The sequence below is a fragment of the Athene cunicularia genome, assembly GCF_003259725.1.
Source record: "Athene cunicularia isolate RWA chromosome 2 unlocalized genomic scaffold, athCun1 chr2_part1, whole genome shotgun sequence".
Lineage (NCBI taxonomy): Eukaryota > Metazoa > Chordata > Aves > Strigiformes > Strigidae > Athene > Athene cunicularia.
The window spans coordinates 70,721,001-70,733,318 of NW_020799095.1; the positions used below are offsets into that span (position 1 = coordinate 70,721,001).

Genomic DNA, 12,318 nt, shown 5'->3' on the forward strand with positions numbered 1-12,318 from the left:
ATATATATATATATATATATATATATAAATCTTTTGGGGCTAACATGTCTGATTCTGTTGCACCACAAAAGTTTAGAACAGATAATCCCAAAAGAAACCATTACACTACCTATTACTGTGATATTATTTAGTCATCAGTAAAATCTCATTTAATTTAGAGAAATAATTTTAGTAGTGGTTTATTTGTGGTGATTCCATTAAAAGCGCTAAATATGCTACAGACTCCCACTGTTGTACATCAGTACCACAAGCCTCAAAGGATTCACAGATTTATATTCGCTGCAGCACAGAAACCAGCATAATTTTGCGTTTTCATGTTTCTACCACATACCTTTTATTTTCTGAGAAAAATATTATTAGTATTAAATACCTTCCTGGTATACCTGAAAAGGGAAATCAAAACAGTATGAAAGCCTCTTCCTAACACTAGAAAAATGCACATAAAAGCATAGCATGAACTCAAACTCTTTGGAGAAAGTTACACATAAAAGAACACATAACATCACCGTCATGACTGAAAAGCTATATGCAGAGTATAATCTGTACTTACAGGGAAAGGTTGTATCATTTTCTCTTATATTCCATCAGTGATGGAAAATTTATAATTGTAAAATGTTGATTATTTCCCTAAGTCTGATCAAAACATTCCAGTTGAAGACTAACAGTCCACACCAAGCATCTAGAAGAATGACTGCAAATGCCATGTCTTCATCTCAAAAAACAAAGTGATGCAAGTATGATATAACAAAAGGAGAATGGAAACTTCTGAAGAAACTTTCTTGTTCCTTATTTTCTGGAGGCATGAAGAGTGATATGTAAAATAGTGTTTTCTGTGAAATGTTTAAGAAAGTAGTAAGATACCATTCAAACTAACAATTTACAGACTTCTTACGAGTAATTCGGTCAGCTTTTTCTTCAGTCTTCTAGGGATGATCTGCTTCCTTGCTCAACTGGGCACTGCAACAGACTGTATTTGGCCACTGATACTCTTTGCTGCTATGGGAGCAACTATGTAGATGTCTTACAGTCACAACTGATGTCACTTTATTTCATAATGTCGTGTCCAGTAAACCAGCAGCAATTAGGCACCATACAAGATATTGAAAAAAATTGTCATATTCAACTTGAAAAATAGAGTGCTGACAAGCACTACTCTCATGGTCAGATATGATGTGTCACTGATCCCTAATATGATGCTGAACGTTCAGAATTCATTGACATCCACAAGTATTAGAGTCTAATACCAACTTCTGGAACTTCTGATCTTTTCAAGTAACAGAAATCATTATACTTCAAACACAAAAAAATATTACACTTCTACAGTTGACACATGAATAGGTCCTAAACTACTGGCACAACAGAAACTATTCCTTTCTATAGACTGTGTTCAAGCAGTAGAAAGAATCCTCACTCAAAATGTAACAAGTTTTATCTTCTTAAAATGCTATTATCTCCAAATGCAACTATACGGCAGGGTAGAGGAGACATATAAACTGAAATTGCAATGAAGGGTTTGGAAGGAGCTGAAGGACAGTGTGAAAGGAAATGATCTTTAACTATTCACAGAATCTGAACCTTTCTGTTCAGTATATTAATAGTTGCTCATTCACAAGTGTGATTAATGTGTTCTAAATAACTACTGGCAAGAAAGATTAAGAAGATGGATAATCAGCTCTTACACAGGTAGGAGAAATCTTCAGGAACACATCTAGATATGAAGCCCATTCATCTGGATGAATACCTGTATCAAACTGCTTCTAATAAAGTGTAAGATTTCAGACAAATTTCTCTTTAGAACTATAACTGCCAATTTATAGTAAAATAGTAATGAATGCAGCTGTAATACTTTGAATATCAATGTATTTACTCAGTTATGTAAAATACTCTATCATTCCCCTGTAAGAGAATCACCAAAGAGGGAAAAGACTTATGATCATTTGCTAGTGCCACACTGCTATTCCACTGTTTGCATTTGGCTTACTATAGTTTAAAATCTCCTTATAGCTCGCATTCCATTACATTTTTACAGAAATATTTCCACATTCATATAATTTTCTCTACAAATAAACTGCATTTTTTCCTAAGCTCACAGTTACTCCAAATTCTTGTCATTTTAGTTTCCTCTCCTATGTACTTACCTGAATTTCTTACCTAACATACCCACCCCATAGTACTACAGCTATTATTCTTTTGGTCCTTCCTCTCTGCACTCTTTGAGTAACATCAGACTCTAATCTTAGCAACTCTTACATGCAGGTGGATGACCTTGGATCAGGTTTACCACTAAATCTCTTCTATTTTGAAAAAGAATACATAAGAAAGTACATAAACTAGTCATGCATGATAAGAAAAGCAAAACAAAGACAGAGGTTAGAGAGCTCAAGGATTCAAGAGGAAATCTACAGCTATGAAAAGGCAGACAATGGTAAGCAAAAAAATATCGGGAAATTGAAACATACTAAAAACAGCCATGCTGAGCATCAATTGACATTGAACATTGGCCCATTTCAGGGAGCAATATAGGCCAATGTCCCCTAATCTAAGACTGACTGGCTAGCAAAGACTCATTATGAGCATATTAATGGACATGTTAACTAGGCTAAGCCCTAGTAACTCATTAGTTCCTACTATCTGCTCTGTGTGTATGAACCAATAAATGTTTGTACTATTCAGCTGTATGTATCTTGTTTACATAATTTCTTTCACCTGGTAAATGTTGCCAAATCTAAAATAACTAAAAGAGGGAAAATTACACTGCAGTAGACTCATGCTTTGGAACAAGCTCAGAAAATGGGAAAAGATTACTTTTTCTATCAGAGACGTCTTCCTGTCTTTTTCTGCTTCCAAAAGTAACTGGACATTTTTGAAATTTCTGACTGTACAAAATAACAAACTTTGATAGCATGGGTTAAAGACTCACAGAAGTCATCAAGATCATCCTATAGTCCTAATGATGATCATAGTGCATTTGCACCATTCTCACATAGTAAAAACCAAAACAAACCACATTGCTCCATCCTTTGAGAAGCTATATACAGCCAGATTAAGATCTCTGCAGTGTCTGACTGTGTTCTCTACAGCGTCTGGCTTTCAGGTACAGAATGAGGCTTCGATCATATATTTAAAAATTGCCATCCATCTATTTAAATGAGAAAGTTGGGTGGAATGTGACAGTTCCTGACATGAGCATTTAATTTTCTGATGTTTATGCTATTCTCACATTCTTTTTTACAAAAACTTCCAACCATGTTTAGATTTTTCTCTATGAATGTGAGAATTTGCTCCTTCTGTAAACATGTCTTATAAAGGTTTGAATAAAGCAAGAAACAAGGAGAAAAAACGTGGAAAAATCTTTGCCATTCTGGCAATCCTGTGCTACTCTGAATCATAGAAGAGCTCACTGCAGCGTTAACAGTTTTAAAAGGAGCTCGATAATCTTGTGCACTTCTCTGCTGTATTATTACTATATGCACTCTGTTTAAAGTTTAATTTTAAAAATAATTATCCCTTATTAAAATCTCCCAAATTACATTAGTGCTGGTCATGCAGAAAATTACTTTGCTGCAGGAAACAAAACCATCTAATATAATCACTTCTGTTCTATAGATGAAAGAAAATTGGTTTAATCACACTGCAAAATCTTAGAAAGGAAGTACTTTGTTTACTAAACTGAACTGTGAAGAAAAAGAAGAGGACTTAATGCTTGTGACTCACACAGTTTTCACTAGTTTCTTGAAACTAGGAAGTGATCTCCCAGGTCTCTTTGGCGTGGTTTCTTTAGGAACATCTAAATTAAAATTAAAATAAACATTTGTGTCAGAACTATGAAAACTTTTGAAAGAACATGAATACAATGATCTTATTTACAATATGTATTTTTAACATTTCCATTCATGCATTTTTTCCAGGATTTTTTTTTTTTTTTTTTTTTTTCTTTTTTCTCTTACCTCACTGCAAGATTGATGAAAGGAAGAAAGACCATGGAACATGCCTCAGGGCAGACAATAATAATTATGAACTGAATTCCTACATTTTTTATACTCTATTGATCTGAGAAATTTTTGTATTGCCAGAAGTAGGTGCCACAATAAGCAGTAAAATCACTTAAAGAAACTGAAAATTATGGTACTATAAGACTTGTTTATTTTAACCAAGATAAAGTAATTTTTGTGATGTCAAGGCTGAATTTTCAACCTTTTCTTATCTTATTCTGCCATAATATTAAGGCTGGAATTCTCCATGTCTCTTTTCTTCCTCTACACTGACCTACTTCACAGGCTGGAGAAAAGTTTAGTTGGACATAAGGAAGCCTTAGTCAACAAAAATCATATATATTCCACAACAAATTCCTGATCCGGACACATATATTAGGGCTGTGAAATGGTTAAGCCATCTGCTAAAAAGCAGCCAAAGGGAGGCTGCTTCACAAGGGAGGATGAGGTAGGAGATTCAGATGCTCACAGCACAAGCAGTGCCCTCCCTCATAAGGTGCAGCCTGGCAAGACCCAAGCAGGGCTGAACTGGGGACAGCAATCCATCCACAGTCCCAGACAAGGTGAGGGAATGACTCAGGGCTGGGGTCCATTCAGGGATTTTGCTCAAAAGCACCAGAAGTCAAGACTGGGCTCAGGGACACCCGCAGCTCAGCTCAGGCCTGGTTGGAGTGCCCCAGCCTGGCAGACCTGAGCTCAGACTGAGCTCCCGGACCAACAGGCAGAGAGTGCCCGGGTGGAGTCCCCAGGTGAGGCTGGCAGGGCAATTAGAGCCTACTGGTACATCCCACATCACAACACCACCACAGTGAGCTCCTATGATTGATGTGATGGAATTAAGACCTCACATGGACCATTCTGAGTATATTTTCTCCATCTAATTTTAGTTCATGAACCATGACAGCAACTCTGCAGGACATCTCCCATTTAACATCTTTATTAGTGCCCTGGAAGAAGTGGCAGAGCTCACTCTCAGAGTTCACAGGTGACACCAAATCCAGGAGAGCGAGCCAATAATAATAGGAATGAGCCATTCCTATGTACCTAATCAAGCTGGAGGAACAGGCCAACAGAAAATTTATGAAATCCAGCAAGGACAAATGTCAAATGTTGCCACTGGGCAGGAGGCACTGGTGTGAGGATGCAGGCTGATACCTGCCTGTGTGGGAGCAGCTCACAAAAGAACCTTTTTAGTGTCTCATGGATTTGTTTGTTTTTCTAGTTTTTGTTCTTTGGGGTTTGGTTGGTTGGTTGGTTTGTGATTTTTTGTTTTATCTCAATAGCTTGGTCTAAGGTTACTTAATTGAAAATATGAACTACATCAGCTGCCTACTGATGGGTGAAAAGATCTGATGTATACTATGTGGATTAATAAATATCAGTACAGTCTTCGCTGGTACAAGTCTGTCAGCTTCAATAAAAATTCAACACAGGAATTTTTCACCCACTGACAATATAGTAGATTTCTCAACTCTTGGAATAAACTTCACCAAAGAAAGTACAAATGCTCCTTCAGGAAGGATTTGGAGGGAATTTCAGATTTTTATAGTTTCTGCACCTCTAACATCCCTTATCTCAGCACTTTTAGCCTTTCTGTTTCCAATGCTGCTAACTAATGGAAAACCACTGGTGGACAATGGGTTGGCTGCAAAGAGGTCATATATGAGAAAGAAAGGTATCTACATACTTTGACCACTGGCAAAGTTAACTTGTATCAAACTGCCTTTTAGATGTACTATTGCTACTTCAGAAGTCACATACTGAAAGGGTGAGACTGTTAAATAGATTATTTTGCAAAGGTAAGTTGTACTAACCCCCCTAAGACATTTAAGTATCAGATTGGTAATAAAAACTGATGATAAAGGTTTTCAAGAATATTCTTTCAATAAAATTTTAGGAGTTCAGTGAAATGTGACTGCTACCCCTCAATAAAGTACTGCTAGAATTTCTGTATTAGTACATAACAATTGAGAAGTTTTCAGTAATTTCAAGGGAAATTGATATGAATACTTATAATGTTAAACATGGCATATTATTAGATATGGAGACCAAATTCTCTTATTACTAAACGATTGCTTAGTTGATTCCAGTAGACTTTTACTCACTGATTTACATTGTCTCTAAAAGTCATTGTTAATTTAGCCTATGCTAGAGGACTAAGCTGTCTGTAAACCAATCCTTTTTTTTTAAATGTCATCTCTTCATGCTATATGTTTTTCATCACTTAATGTTTATATTTGCTATTTAGGGAGAATGATTACTTAATGAAGGCTGAGTTCTTTCCTGGACATTAAATATTTTTCCTTCTTACAATGATCAGCAAGTGATAATTTATCATCACACAATGGGCACTGCACTTCTAGTATGGATCTTAAGGTACATTATTACCCATGTTAAAAATCATGTTCAGGATTGCACAAATTTGTAGAAAAAATCTAATAAGAAAATTATATTTCTCAAAAATGAGACTTGCAAACAGGAAGCATTTTAGTTCACAAAACCCCAGTATTTTATTATATTGAGAATTTTCAATTAAAAAAAAATATGAATTGGGTTAAGTAGTGCTTTGTGAGGTAACTACGTCTCATTAACTATGATTGTCAAAGTTGCAATTTGCTTTGTTTTATTATGTGGTGGAAATTATAAATCAGTATTATTTTCAATAGACTAATACTGGGTATTAGTACATTTTTGTAATTGCAGTCACTGCTCATACTGTATAGGTAATTGATCTGTAGACTACAACTAGCAAAACTGTGAAAAGCCACCCTAGCAAGAAAACAGAGAGAGCTAGGTTTTGTGGAATATTGTCAAGCCCAGAATGTATTATGTTGAAACAAGAGCTAACTCTTAGCAGCAGCAACAGGAAACCCAATTTCTATTTTTCAATAGCTCAAATTTTTTGAAAACATTTCATGCTAGAGGCCAAATATCACAACTTTCATGTTTTCTGTAAATGGAAATCCTTTCCCAGACCTTCATAGAGGAACAGAAACATAAATTTTCCAAAGGAAAAGATGTTCTTTCTAAGATCAGACAAGTGCTGTCTAAAATTGAACTTGCTTGTTGTCAGTTCATGACTGGTCAGCAGCAAGGAATCTAGTAAAAATTATGTTAGTTTTAGGCAGGGAGGTACGTAGCTCTGGAGAAATACATCTCTGGAAGCCATGAGACTCCTGGACTAGAAGATTTTTCCTTAGTAGTTCTGAAAGTAAATTTTCCAGTGTGAGAGTGGTGGCAGCATGACTTCAGGAACCTGAAGCTAAATTTTCAAAAATTGCCTGCCAGACTGTGGTAGACAGTTCTATTAAATTTTCATCAAACTTAGCATTTTATTATGACATGCTCCATATTTGAAATACTGTTGCCTAGCTGGAGAATAGTATTCCTTCCACTGGTTAGAATTATCCACACTTTAAAAAAAGGATATTTAGTACTGACTTTTTAATAATGGAACTGGAACTATGCAGAACCCATGGACATCTTTAAAACATTTCTTATGTAGAAAAGTGTAGGGAGAGGTGCTCAGAAGATCTCGTGATGTACAGGAAGAACAGGGAACTAAAGTTCTCACGATGTACAGAAAGGTGTATATAAAGCAATTGCACAGTTAATAAATTGAGCAAATAGTAACCACCATATTGGCGTTTGTGCTTTTGTTCCCATGAAGGTTTTAACCTCCTGCAAGGGATAGCTGTGATCTGAGCGCCACATGTCTGTGGATTGGCAGGTAGAAAAAAGACAGCTAATACCTTACCACAACAAATGGTGACTCCAGTGTACGGACGGTGACAGTTGGCGGTACATGGCAGGAGGTGAAGGAGCTCCATGGCGCGCCATGGAGCTCACAATCAAGGTATTTAAAATACGGGGAAGACAACATAAGACTTCTATGAAGTCGAGTGCTTTAAAAGCTATGCTACAAAGATTATTAAAGCTCAGCATTTTGGCCAAGCGGATGGATTGTATGAAGTCAGAGCTGTGGCCTCTAATAAAAGCTGATTTAACAGAGCAGGCAAAATTGGGAAATCCAGAGCACTTGATGACTTGGGATAAGGCAAATGCATTGATGAAAGCCACCCAAGCCAAACAACATGCATCTAAGGATGCACATAAGGGATTGCAAGGTTTCTTAGAAAAAACTACTTAGACAAAAAACCTTGCAGATATTTCCTCTAAGGAGGAATCTATCAAGCTAGGGGCGGCATGGCCCATAGAAGAAAAACCCCCTGACAAGAACAAAGCAAGGAGCGGAAATAGCACTAGCCCTTCTGGTCTGCCCCCCACCCTGTATATCCTCGGGGAACATTACAAAAAGCAGAAGCCGCAACACAACTGGCTGACCTTGAGGAGAAATGGAGAAAGCAAAATGCAACAATGGAAAGAAGAAATGCAGGCAATTCAAAAACAACAGGAGAGCGAAAAGGGGTGGCCCCAGCTGGATTCCCTGATCGACTGGCTTCTGGGTGCACCCCCTCCTTTGGAGGAGGTGGCGCCCTGGATCGTGGCAGGGCCTTCTGACCCTTGTACAAAAGAAACGAGCAGTCACTTCACTCATTGGCGAGATCAAAAAACACAGGCGGAGCCAGATGACGAATCAGACAGCAGTGGTCCGAAATCTAATTAAATGGAAAAGGGAGAAGCAATGCCAAAAAGGGAGGAGAAGAAACCGGAGGAGGATATGACGAAATTGCTAGCGGAACTGACAGCAGCGGTGCAAATAGTGGCAGCCTCCGCCCAAGAGAACAGATGCTTGATTGTGGGTGGAGCTACTTCTTCTTATTTACAAAAACACCCTGCTGATTGGCAGCTCATAATGAAAGAGTGTGTGATGTCAGGCGTGAAGCTTGAACCTACAACCATACATGCTTACCCGGTTAGGTTGATCCCAGGAATGGGGGCTGGCCTCCTTCAATACCCCACAGGCAACCCCCACAAATCAGAGGCAACTTTTCCTATACTCCCCAAGTCACAATCAAATATGCCCACAATTGTCCACAGGAGGTCACTCTGAGCCAAGAAACATGGCTCTCATTCTAGATTGTAGTGAAAAGCCCATGGTCACCATTTGCATAAGACAGCCTCGCCCAGGAAGAACAGAAGAAATAGTGCTACAGGCCATGATTGATTCAGGAGCTGATATAGCAGTAGTGGGCAAAAAATGGTGGCCAGGGCAGTGGGAAACTACATTTGGGGGATTTGTGGCAGGTGTCGGAGGAGAAAAAACAGTGTACAAAGCAATCACCGACACAACATTTAAAATCCAAACCAGAAAAAGGGGGCCTTGATTGTGATACTGAAGCCTATAGTATTAGCAAATTTCCAGGGAGTTTTGTTGGGCCACGACTGCATGCAACAAATGAAAATTGGCATTACAAATTTAGATTAGAGGCCACTGCCGAGCACATACCACCCTTAAAACTTACATGGTTAACTTCTTTACTGGTGTGGGTCGAGCATTGGCTGCTTAACTCAGTAAAACTAAGTGCACTTCAACAATTAGTGGAAATAGAAGTACAGGAGGGTCGTTTGGAACCCTCTACAAGCCCTTGGAATGCTCCTGTGTTCGTTATCCAAAAGAAAGATAAGACTAAGTGGTGCTTACTCCATGACCTCAGGGCTGTAAATCAACAGATGCAGGCAATGGATGCCCTGCAACCTGGATTGTCCTGGGGTTCCACCATACCGAAATATTGGTCCATTCTGATTATTGATAACAAAGATTGTTTTTTCAGCATCCCTTTACATCCTGCCAACAAACAAATATTTGCTTTTACTCTGCCTTCTGTGAACCTCGCTCAACCAGCTCAGCGTTGGCAATGGACTGTACTGCCTCAAGGTATGTAAAACTCACCTGTCATTTGTCAGCTGTATGTGGCCAAAGCCATCGCACTGTTGAGAGAAGGTAAGACTGACCATCATGTGGTACACTATATGGATGACATATTATTAGCAGCACCTACAGAACAGCAAGTGGAACACCTGTTCCAGTGTGCCAAAGCCTTGTTGCAACAACATAATTTGAGCATTGCCAAATCCAGCGAGTTACACAATTACAATATCTGGGCATGACTTTAGCTGGGAACGACATAAGTCCACAACCAATAGTTCTTGCTCCAAACATTGCCACTCTTCAAGACGTTCAGAAATTAGTAGGAGCCTTGCATTGGCTCTGCAGCTTTATCTGTATTCCCTTGGGACTTATGCAACCCTTTTATGAATTGCTGAAAAAACACTTGTGGGAACCAAGGAAACTCACAAATCAGTGTCAGGACATTTTAACTCTTATACAAGCTATTTTACAACAACAGAGACTTTTGCAATGATGGGATCCAAAACAGCCAATCACAGCAGGGTGCTTTATTTCTGAACATGGCACAGTAGGCATCCTGTTTCAAGGCATGGACAGCAAGCCTGTGCCTTTAGCCTGGGCTTACCAAAATACCATCAAGGCCGCCTTTGTTACCATATTCGCTGTTATAGCAGACCTTACGGGGCACCTACGTAATATGACCCATCAACACTTTGGAAAGGAACTTGACACAATACTTATCCCCTGGAAGCAGCAAGTGTGGGACAACATAGTTACGCGTTCAGAAGACTTACAATGTATCATCTTTGACTTTCCAGGCTCCATAATAACTGGAAAGGGTCTACAATGGGTTACACACCTGAAAACACTTCAGGTACAACTTACTCTACTTCTAGTCATGCACCCTCTTAATGGCACAACATACTTTACAGATGCCTCATCACAATCGCAAACAGCTGCAGTTGTATGGAAAGCTGAAGGACGCTGGCAAAAGAAATTGTGGACTCTAATAAATTGGTACAATGGTTAGAAGCCAAAGCGGTCCAGATGGCACTCCAGCAGGAAACAGAGAATCCAATTAATATTGTTACAGACTCTTTATATGTTTATAAACTTGTACACAAAATGACAACAGTAGGATTTGTACAGACAGAAGCGTTAACTTTACTTGATGATGCTCTACAACAAAGCATAGGACAGGCCTTTCTTACACATGTGAACAGTCACCAATCCCTACCTGGTCCAATTGTAGAAGGCAATCGTAAGGCTGACCAGGCGGCTTGTGGTGTATGGTCACTAGATGCTGCAAAGCATTTACATGCCTTTCTACACCTTGGAGCAAAAGCCTTAGGAAAAACATGTCATATTTCTCTGTCACAAGCAAAAAACATAGTGGAACTTTTACCCTACTGTCAAAAGGGCCCATTGTGGGAGGCAGGTGTCAATCCAAGGGGTCTCCCAATCAGATATGGCAAACTGACATAACAGAATGTGACCTACTAAAACCAAATAAATACCTCATAGTAACCATCAACACCTTTAGCTCTACAATATTAACCACAATGGCTCGCAAACAAACAGCTAGACACGTTATTATTCATTGGGAGGGCATCATTGCCTTATTAGGGAAGCCACAAGAAATCAAGACAGATAATGGCCCTTATTTCATCGCTAAATGTACCAAAGAATGGTGTGCATTATGGGACATCAAGTTAGTACATGGCCTTCCTTACAACAGTCAAGGACAAGCAATAGTAGAACATGTGCATCGCACCCTAAAAGCAAAACTACAACAGCTTGGAGAGGGGGAAGGTCATAAGGGGACAATACCCATAGACTGGCAGCAGAATCTTTTGTCCCGGGCCCTTTATGCTTTAAATCAGTTAGAGGTGACGAGTCCACACCTTCCCTGTGGAAACACTTTATGCCAAATCAGGCAACAAAAAACTATATTTTGGTTCAGATCAAGGAACCGGGAGTGATAGCATGGGAATTGGGCTGGTCGCTGAGAGTTTGGGCGTGGGTACGCAGCAGTGGAAAAGGATGGTTTAATTAAATGGATACCTGCACGATACATAAAGCCTGAAATAACCATTTCTTAAAAGTTTTTGTAGATTTTCTGTGGTCTTTGGCTACTTGGATCTTTCGCTAGATGAACCATCTTGCCTAGACCCAACATAGAGGTAACTATAGCAAATGAGACAGGAAAAAGACCCTTTTGTCTATCTATGGCAACGCCATCTGATCTGTTCAAACATGTCTATTAAGAGTTCCATACTTTAACCCATAAGAGTTTATTGAGCTGGTATCAAACGATAGTTGCGCAAAGATGACCTTTTCACAGGTCAACACCAGTGCCCAAAATATTAATTCTGGTGGCAACACCACAACCATTTGGCAAGGTCAAATTAGTGGATGGTGAAGGGATGTGGTACAAATAGGACCATTTTCTTTAATAACTCGGGGAAGAAGTTATGCTTGTGTGTTCACAGGTCACAGTCCCTGGTGATTACT

General features: G+C 38.9%; 1 long non-coding RNA gene across 2 annotated transcripts in view; it reads right to left on the minus strand.

Moving 5' to 3' along the window:
* LOC113476730 overlaps positions 1 to 11,695 on the minus strand; it is a 15,925-nt gene extending 4,230 nt beyond the window's left edge. The window contains exons 1-2 of one of the 2 annotated variants that reach the window (XR_003397772.1): positions 11,486 to 11,695; positions 9,843 to 9,846 (exon numbers count right to left, since the gene is read on the minus strand). This is a non-coding gene — a long non-coding RNA (uncharacterized LOC113476730). Of the gene's footprint in view, positions 1 to 9,842; positions 9,847 to 10,659; positions 10,664 to 11,485 lie in introns of both variants that reach the window. The other variant, XR_003397771.1, reaches the window with a different exon arrangement.
* Between the last annotated feature and the right edge of the window lie 623 nt (positions 11,696 to 12,318).